General features: G+C 32.8%; 1 long non-coding RNA gene across 1 annotated transcript; it reads left to right on the top strand.

The window, feature by feature from the left end:
- The first annotated feature begins 429 nt into the window (after nt 1-429).
- On the top strand, nt 430-8,663 carry LOC124436337. Its single transcript, XR_006945327.1, has 4 exons — nt 430-708; nt 2,867-3,004; nt 3,691-3,952; nt 8,608-8,663. It is a non-coding gene; the product is annotated as an uncharacterized LOC124436337 (long non-coding RNA).
- The last annotated feature ends 384 nt before the right edge of the window (nt 8,664-9,047 follow it).

Below are 9,047 nucleotides of genomic sequence, written 5' to 3'. Positions count from 1 at the left end.
ATTGATGTATTTGCACGCAAAGAACTTTTTTGTACTAATTCAACAACGGCTAACATGTTTGTTGTATGTTTGCTTTTTCTTAAAAACACCCATTTTTTATGATGCCTATTTTTGAAGGGCATGCGAGAAGTATTGTATTAGTATATTTACATGATTTCTGTATGGAGTTGTGCACTTTGAAATAATGTTAATAGAATCGTTGATAGTTATAACATTTCTGTACATTTCATGACATTTTCAATGCAATTTTTTTGTGTTATATTTATTTATTTTGTGTTAAATCTTCGAAAGGATAATAGCCTTTATTATAGGTGTTGGGTAGTTTTCGCCCCAAATAAAAATAATTCTTGTGTGTTGCCTAATGGTAATACCAAAACATAAGCTTCCGCACGAAAATAAGCTGAAAATAGCTCATGACACATCACCAGAGTTCCTTTCGGCTATAGCATCTTTGATGGTCACAACCACAAAGCCAATATCACATTTCAATTAACGGCACGAACGATGGGTGGTCACACTCTTAAAGTTTGGTTTAGACAAAAGAAAGGTCAAGTCCATTTTAGGCTTGGACTACTTGGCTCTGCATCAAAACATATATCCTTTCTGTTACAAAGTAAAGAATACAAGAAGCTAATTTTTGGTAAAGGATTTCACACATTACATATCTCTAACTGAAAATAGGAAAAGATATACCCCCAAGGACCAAAGGTTGGTGAAAGTTTTCCTTATTCTCTCGATAATACACGTGTCATTATAAACATGGCATAAGAAAATAGAATCGGCATTCAATTATTTAAGTTGAAAGCTTACTGCCATATTAATATACTCAAGATCATCTAACAACAAATAAAAAAAGGCAAAATGTTGTGTACAAAAAAAAACACAGTAAAAGCTAGCTAACTTGGTTAAAATTGTGACAGGAAGTTGTCTTCGACTTGACTAAGCCTGAATGCTTGTACTGATTTCGTCAGGGCGAAGTCACATTTATCATTGATGTATTTGTGCGTAATCATCTATTTTTATAATAGTTAAAGGCGACTTGTATATTTTATTGCTTATTTATGTTTGCTCAATCTTTCTCCAAAAAGAAATGAAATAACATCTCTAACGTCTTCAACATAAGATGTTTCCAAAGCAGCTGTAACCTTCTCAAATTCGACATCCATGTCACAAATTAATCTTTCCACCAGCGATCGAAGCGTTGGCGTTTGTATTTGTGCATTTTGCGTTGCTGTAAGGCAGGGGATCATTTTGAGGATGAGGATCATTTAGTGAAAGTAAAATCGCATAAGCTATTGGTATACAACGCTCAATTTTACTTTTACAGTGCTCTAAGCCAAGATGGTCGTTTCATAATAACGATTGTTTTGTTTGCCTGAACAGATTTTGAAGCGTATGTAGAAATTCTGTGAGTTCTTCATGAGTTCTTCATGAGATATGAGTCTGGGCATGTTGCCAACTGATTTTAAAACTTCAAACCAATTGTGTCCTCGTATGAAGTTAACAAAGCGATTGGTATGTACTCAGTAAGTTTCTTTCGATTTATGACTGTCCCGTTTGCCCAAACATTTGAGCTGATTTCGGTCACTATTTTCTCATTTGTCAACATTGCGTCATCACTGTATTTTAATAATAACAAATGTTGCATGGTGTCAAAGTCAAGAGAAATGCAAGGCTCTTTATTCCCCAAAGATAATGTTGAAATATTAAAACTTATCTTATTTATGAAATTTAAAAATGCAAAACTTTAAAAACTCTGTTGCATTATATGCTGAAATTTACATGAGTTATTTATACATAGTTAACAATGTGAGGATGTTTACAACTTACGACACACCGTGGAATTTAAATTAAGATGATGCAAAAATGCAAGCAGAAATCAACTGAAAATAGAGCATTACAAATCTCAACTTTTAGGAGGAAAAAAAATAAAAAAAATTGCCATTTAAACGGTTGCTTTCCCTCTCGAAACGTTTCAAAATGCAGTGATGACGAATGACCAAATAGCGAGCGAAATGAATTCATTTGTTTAGGCAAATTTGGCAGTCATAAATCGAAAGAAACGTTAGTTTACTGTGTACATACCGATTGCTTTGTTAACTTTATACAAGGACACAATTGGTTCGAAGTCCAAAACCAGTTGGCAACATGCCCAGACTCATATCTCGCTTTAAAAGAAAATTTTACGCAATCAATTCGATGAAACTCCTTGGTAATTGTCTTGTAAACCCTTCTTTGTATGCTTTTCTAAAAATAACGCATCTTAACTAGCCGTTTGCATGAAACTTGTGAAAAATTGGGAATTAGTACGATGTCGTACAAATTTGTTTTGATTATACACGGTTTTTGCATAATTACACATTCCTTGTTTTAAAGATTCCGGCTTTTCTCATTCCTTGTTTTAACGATTTCGGCTTTTTTCATTCCTTGTTTTCGCATCCCTGTTCCCTTCCTCGTTCCCTTCTAGGATTCCTCATTCCTTGTTTTAAAGATATACACAAAATAATTTTTGTTTGCTGCAATCCGGTTAAGTTAAGTTGAAATGACTTAGCTATTATCAAATCATAAACTTCCGCCGCTATATAAGTAAAAACTAGTTTATGCTGGTTTTTTCCCAATATTGAACGTTTTGATCACATTTTGTTTTTATTTAACAGTCTCATACAGCGAATTTATCAAAGATAGCTAGATTATAGTTGTAATCATTCGCAAATTCAGCAGTCGGAATTTTCTTTAGCTAATCTCATATTTAATATTAAGGTCATGAACAACGAGGTGGCCACAATTGTCAAACTTAACTATAACTTCGAGACCTTTCTTGGCTTTGAGTCACGAATGCTCCATTAAAGCATTTATGCTTTTTTAGAAACAAAAGAAAAAGCCAATATTTGGTAGAGGATATCATGCATTAGAGTCTCTAACAGAAAATTAGAAAAGAATAACGCTTGGTGAAAGTGTTCCTTATTCTCTTGATAATACACGTGTTATTATAAACATAGAATAGGTAAAATACAATCATTTTCAATTATTCATGTTAATAGATTACAAACATAGCAAAGATCATATAAGACCAAAAGGTACCGCAGACAAAATGTAAGGTAAAATAACTAGCTAAAAGTAATTAAAGACATAATTTTTGGAGGAAGTTCTCTTTGATTAGACAAAGCCGAAATACTTCCTTCGATTTTCTGCTCAGGGCAAATTCTTGTTTATCATTGATGTATTTGCACGCAAAGAACTTTTTTGTACTAATTCAACAACGGCTAACATGTTTGTTGAATATTTGATTTTCCTTAAAAACACCCATTTTTATGATGCCTATTTTGAAGGGCATGCGAGAAGTATTGTATTAGTATATATTTACATGATTTCTGTATGGAGTTGTGCACTTTGAAATAATGTTAATAGAATTGTTGATAGTTATAACATTTCTGTACATTTCATGACATTTTCAATGCAATTTTTTTGTGTTATATTTATTTATTTTGTGTTAAATCTTCGAAAGGATAATAGCCTTTATTATAGGTGTTGGGTAGTTTTCGCCCCAAATAAAAATAATTCTTGTGTGTTGCCTAATGGTAATATAAATTAGTTGCATAATGAAAAAGGACTTATCAAAACATAAACTTCCGCACGAAAATAAGCTGAAAATAGCTCATGACACTTCACCAAAGTTCCTTTTGGTTATAGCATCTTTGATGGTGACAACAGCAAAGCCAATATCACATTTCAATTAACGTCACAAACGATGGGTGGTCACACTCTTAAAGTTTGGTATAGACAAAAGAAAGGTCAAGTCCATTTTAGGCTTGGACTACTTGGCTCTGCATCAAAACATATATCCTTTCTGTTACAAAGTAAAGAATACAAGAAGCTAATTTTTGGTAAAGGATTTCACACATTACATATCTCTAACTGAAAATAGGAAAAGATATACCCCCAAGGATCAAAGGTTGGTGAAAGTTTTCCTTATTCTCTCGATAATACACCTGTCATTATAAACATGGCATAAGAAAATAGAATCGACATTTAATGATTTAAGTTAAAAGCTTATTGCCATATTAATATACTCAAGATCATCTAACACCAAATAAAAAAAGACAAAATGTTGTGTACAAAGAAAAACAGCAAAAGGTAGCTAATTTGGCTAAAATTGTGACAGGAAGTTGTTTTCGATTTGACTAAGCCTGAATGCGTCTACTGATTTCGTCAGGGCGAATTCTCATTTATCATTGATGTATTTGTACGGAATCATCTCTTTTTATAATAATTCCAAATGTGACTTGTATATTTTATTGCTTATTTCATGTTTGCTCAATCTTTCTCCAAAAAGAAACACATTTCGCACAGTCTGTACGAAGTAATGGTTCACTGTTTTCAAACTTCACATGAACGATGGGACTGTATTTTGACAATTATATTTAACACTTTGATATGATATTTGCAGTGGTTGTGCACGAGAGTTCCAAGCGTTGGTTCTTCCTAATACGGAATAATTAAATCTATCTCGTTAAGATTACGGACAACCGTCAATCAGCGGATTTTCCATTCCAGGACAATGTCAATACTTATCCTTCTGTGTTATAGCTAAGGTTTCATTTACTCTATGTCTAACAAACTGTTTCCACTCACCGGGATTCTGAATCCAATATAATGCTGTAATACTATCTAACCAGTACCTTGCTTCTATTTTCCTACTTGGCCTACTAAATCTTTCCGCACAGATTCCATTAACTTTGCTAACATCAGCGTGGACATTAGTTCTAAGCGCGGTATAGTAAGCTTCTTCAGCTGCGCAACTCTAGTTTTTGCTGTTAACAATTTCACAAAGACTGCAACACTCGTGCAACAAACAAAATATACTAGCGTGCAATACGCTTTCGCTTACATCACCAAACCCATGAAGTTCACAAGATTGAATTTTGCCGTTCACACCGCCATAGATGCATCTCTTTTGCTTAATAGTCTTAACACGGATTAGATCTTCAATCCATTCTCTAGACTGGCGTGCTTGCCGCTTATCTCGTCATTCCAATCTCTTTTCTACGCACAACGGTTGAAACAAGATTTTCATCAAAACTATTACCCAGCTAATTAATCCTAGCGGATCAAATATCTTTGCTAGTGCACTCAGCAAGTTTTGTTTAGTTGACTTCTTGTAACTCAAGGAACCCTGAACCAACGCTTGCAAGCTATATTTAAGTATCATTGTTAGGAAGTGTTTCTGGGCGTTTACATATTTCGCGCAACTTTGCCATTCCGTTTCTACCTACATCCTACAGCAATGACGTATTGCTGTGAGGAAGTGTTCTCTTAACATGACTATAGTATTTTATATGAATTTAATAATTTCAGTTATATCTAATAATTTATAATATGACACAGTCACTCTCTACATAATTTGACATGACAATTTACAACATAAGCTTCGTGAAATTCTGTTGCATGCTACTTGACGCTGGGTGATGTCTTTTTCAAAACTTTATTTCTCTTGTGTGATACAGTTGGATTTTGTTTTGAGTTGCCTATAAAACGTAACACATAGGTCAGCCGTAAGGTGAAGTGGATTTAAAACGCTTCGTAATGTTTATTATTTAAGAAATGTTGAGTCAATGCAAAAACATCACCCCATGATGCATGGGCGTAGAAAGATCGATAATTGTGGAGAATAGTTATACAAGCATATTATGCCGTATTTTAAATTCATTGTTTTCTACAGATTATAACATACATAAATGAATATGAGCTTCCTCTCCCCCCCTCCCCCCAATTATTTTTTTTCCTACGCCTGTATGAGTATACACATACCCGAGAGAAAATATCATACGTTTAATTATTCCCATAAAAAGCTAAGACTCCTATATAGTAAGCTTGCTGCATGCAGTATGTAATAATACAATAAATACCTAAACCAAAACCAAAATTATAACCGTTTCTCTGTTTTTATAACAATTAGTGAATACATGATTTAAATTCCGAGGAACAAAATAATTTGCCACGTATCGACTCAAACGATATACATGACCCTTATAACTTGCCAAGCAATATTACATCTTTGTAACATAATAAAGAGAGATTTATGAGGATATAAAGCCACGAAAACGTAATCATATTTTCCATTACGTTTTAAGTGCATTCAAAATATGTGGCACAGAAAATGAAAAATAAATATGCTCAAACTCAAAATCCTTAACAAGGAATGAAGAGAGCATATTTAAAATAATGTTTGTCTCATGCTGATATGCAATTGTTGAATCAAATCCCTCTTGTTTTGCAATCGACTACATAAATGCATATGAGTATGTACATAATACATATTTTTCTAATATTGGCCCAAAACTTGCTGAAGAAATAGACAACACAAAACTAATTTTGAAAATTATATAAATACAACTAAATCAGAGTTTGCTGCCTTTCGGCCAACTACTGTCCATAATGTGTACCATCTCATTTGTGGACTTTCGGCAAATAAGTCAACGGGTTGTGATGGAATATCATGTAAAATTTTAAAACTAGCTGCACCTATCATTTCCGAAACATTAACCTATATTTTCAATCAGTGCATAACTTTGTCTGTCTTCCCAGATGAATGAAAAACAGCAAGAATTATACCTCTTTACAAAAATGAACACCATAACTTGACTGGAACCTATAGACTAATTTCATTTCTTCCAGTCGTCAATAAAATCATTGAACGTATACTTTACGATCAACTCTACAACTACTTTTCTAAATCTGAAATCCTAAGTGAGTGTCAATTTCGTTTCAGAAAATCACATTCAACAACAGCTGCCTTAATTGACTGTACGAATGATTAGTACACAAACATGGATAAAAGGTTACTCAACCTTGTAGTCCAAATTGATCTAAAAAAGGATTTTGATACTGTTAACCACACCATTTTATTAAGAAAATTGAGTTGTATGGAATTAACGGACAAGCCTACAACCTAATTGAATCCTATCTGTCAACGCGAACTCAAAGATGCCAAATCAATAATATTATTTCATCCCAACAACTCCTCACCTGTAGAGTTCCCCAGGGCTCTATTCTAGGTCCGTTATTTTTCTTAATATATATGACTTACCCTCATGCTTATAGCAATGTAAACCAAAAATATTTGCTGATGGTAATAGCATAACTGCTTCAAATAATGATATAGTTGAACTAGAAAAGACAGTAAACTCTGTCTTGAAAAATCTTGAAAAGTGGTTGATAGCAAACAAACTTAGTTTGAATTCAACCAAGACAGAAAATTGATCATAGGCTCTAAACAAATGAACAAGAATTTTTTGACTTCTAATTTACATATTGCAATTGGCAATTGTGTTATAAATAGAATTTATTAGTACGAATGTTTGGGTTTAATAATTGACCAACACTTATCTTGTAAGAGTAACACTGATAAAATTTGCAAAAAAGTAGCAGCCGCTATTTCTACCGTTAGAAAATTAAAGGAATACACAGACAGACAAACACTTATCTCTATTTATAATGCCCTGGTACATCCTTACTTCACATATTGCTGTGAAGTTTGGGGTGTATTGGGGGAAACTCAGTCAAAAAGTCTACAAAAACTTCAAAATAGAGCTGCAAAAATTATCATAAACATGGGCATTGATGTCGATTATTGTAACGCATTACAAGAATTGAAGTGGGAACCTCTTGAAATACTTAGAAAAAAAGCTAAAGCAAAGCTGGTGTTTAAATTATTAAAAAATGTTGGACCAAATTCACTTACTAGATTATTTACCTATAAAAAAGACATCACTGATTACAATCTACGCAATATTACAAGTTGTCTAAATGTTCCTATGCCTAGTACTAACTCTTTGAAGAAAAGCTTTGCGTATGATGGGGCTTCTGTTTGGAATTCAATTCCAGCAGAAATCAGAAATAGCAAAAGCGTGTCACTTTTTCAAAAGAAAATTGCTGCTTGCATTTTATGATTTAGTTTATAACATGTAACTGATGGAATAAGCTAAACTCTGTAAATATTTAAACTTCTCTTCTGTAGATAATTTATTTCTTAGTAAATTTTGTAATTGTTTTTGAACAAAAGCACGCCCCTTGTGGAAATCAACCCCAGTTGACAAGGCCAGCGTGTCAAAATAAAGATTTTCATTTTCATTTTTTCACATACACACTGCAGAGAATGTAAAGATAATCCTATAGTAAGCATATACTTTATGATAATGCATTAGATTTTACATTTTTTTACCTATCAATCAACAAGCTCTAAATTAAAATCAAACATATAAATTGAAAAAAACAATAAAAATCAAAACAGTATCTTTGCTTTGCATTACAATCTATTCTTTAAATGACTTAAATTCCGCGGCACAAAATACTTTTGCCACTGGCCACATATCAACGTAAAGAATATGTGTGACGCTTATAACTTGCTCTTGCGTTATATCGGAAAATACGAAATATTGGATTGTGAACCAGAAAAAGCTTTGTCAAACAAAATTCACAGAATCCTTATGCGTGTTTGCGATGTATAATTATCAACACAATGTAATTGTTCGCCATATATTATGTCATTTAATAAGCTTTGAATAAATTTTGATCTTGCCTAATACTATAAGATAATATTTATTTTAGATTAACTGGTATTGTTGAACATCAGTTGAAAGAAGTTAAAAATACAAACAGCAACAACGATTTGCTAAGCAAAACGAAACAAGGTATGTTTGTGATGATGTGTTGGTATGTTAAGGATGTTGAATTGTTCATTAGCAATCATGAGAACATAGTCTAAGTAGGATACACATTTGAGTCGTTTGAAAAGTATGGAAATACTGTTAGCAATTCGGCTTATTATTGCTGTAAACTTGTATCGCTCGTTTAATGAATCGTTCCTGAATGTGGAAATTTGCTGATTTTAATAATGTTGCAATTGTGTTTTTTGTTTCCGTTTGTTCTTATGACGAACTCTGCCAAATGCTTTTTTTGTTTGCATTTGCTTATTTAGCGTGTTTGCTTTATTAAATTATGTTAGTAAAAAGTGGTTTTTAGACAGTTATGCGCATTGCCAATTTCAT

Source organism: Xenia sp. Carnegie-2017, unplaced genomic scaffold (genome assembly GCF_021976095.1).
Source record: "Xenia sp. Carnegie-2017 unplaced genomic scaffold, XeniaSp_v1 HiC_scaffold_16, whole genome shotgun sequence".
In the NCBI taxonomy this organism is placed as follows: Eukaryota; Metazoa; Cnidaria; class Anthozoa; order Malacalcyonacea; family Xeniidae; genus Xenia; species Xenia sp. Carnegie-2017.
Note: the sequence above shows the minus strand (reverse complement) of the source record. Positions and strands in the feature narration are given on the sequence as shown.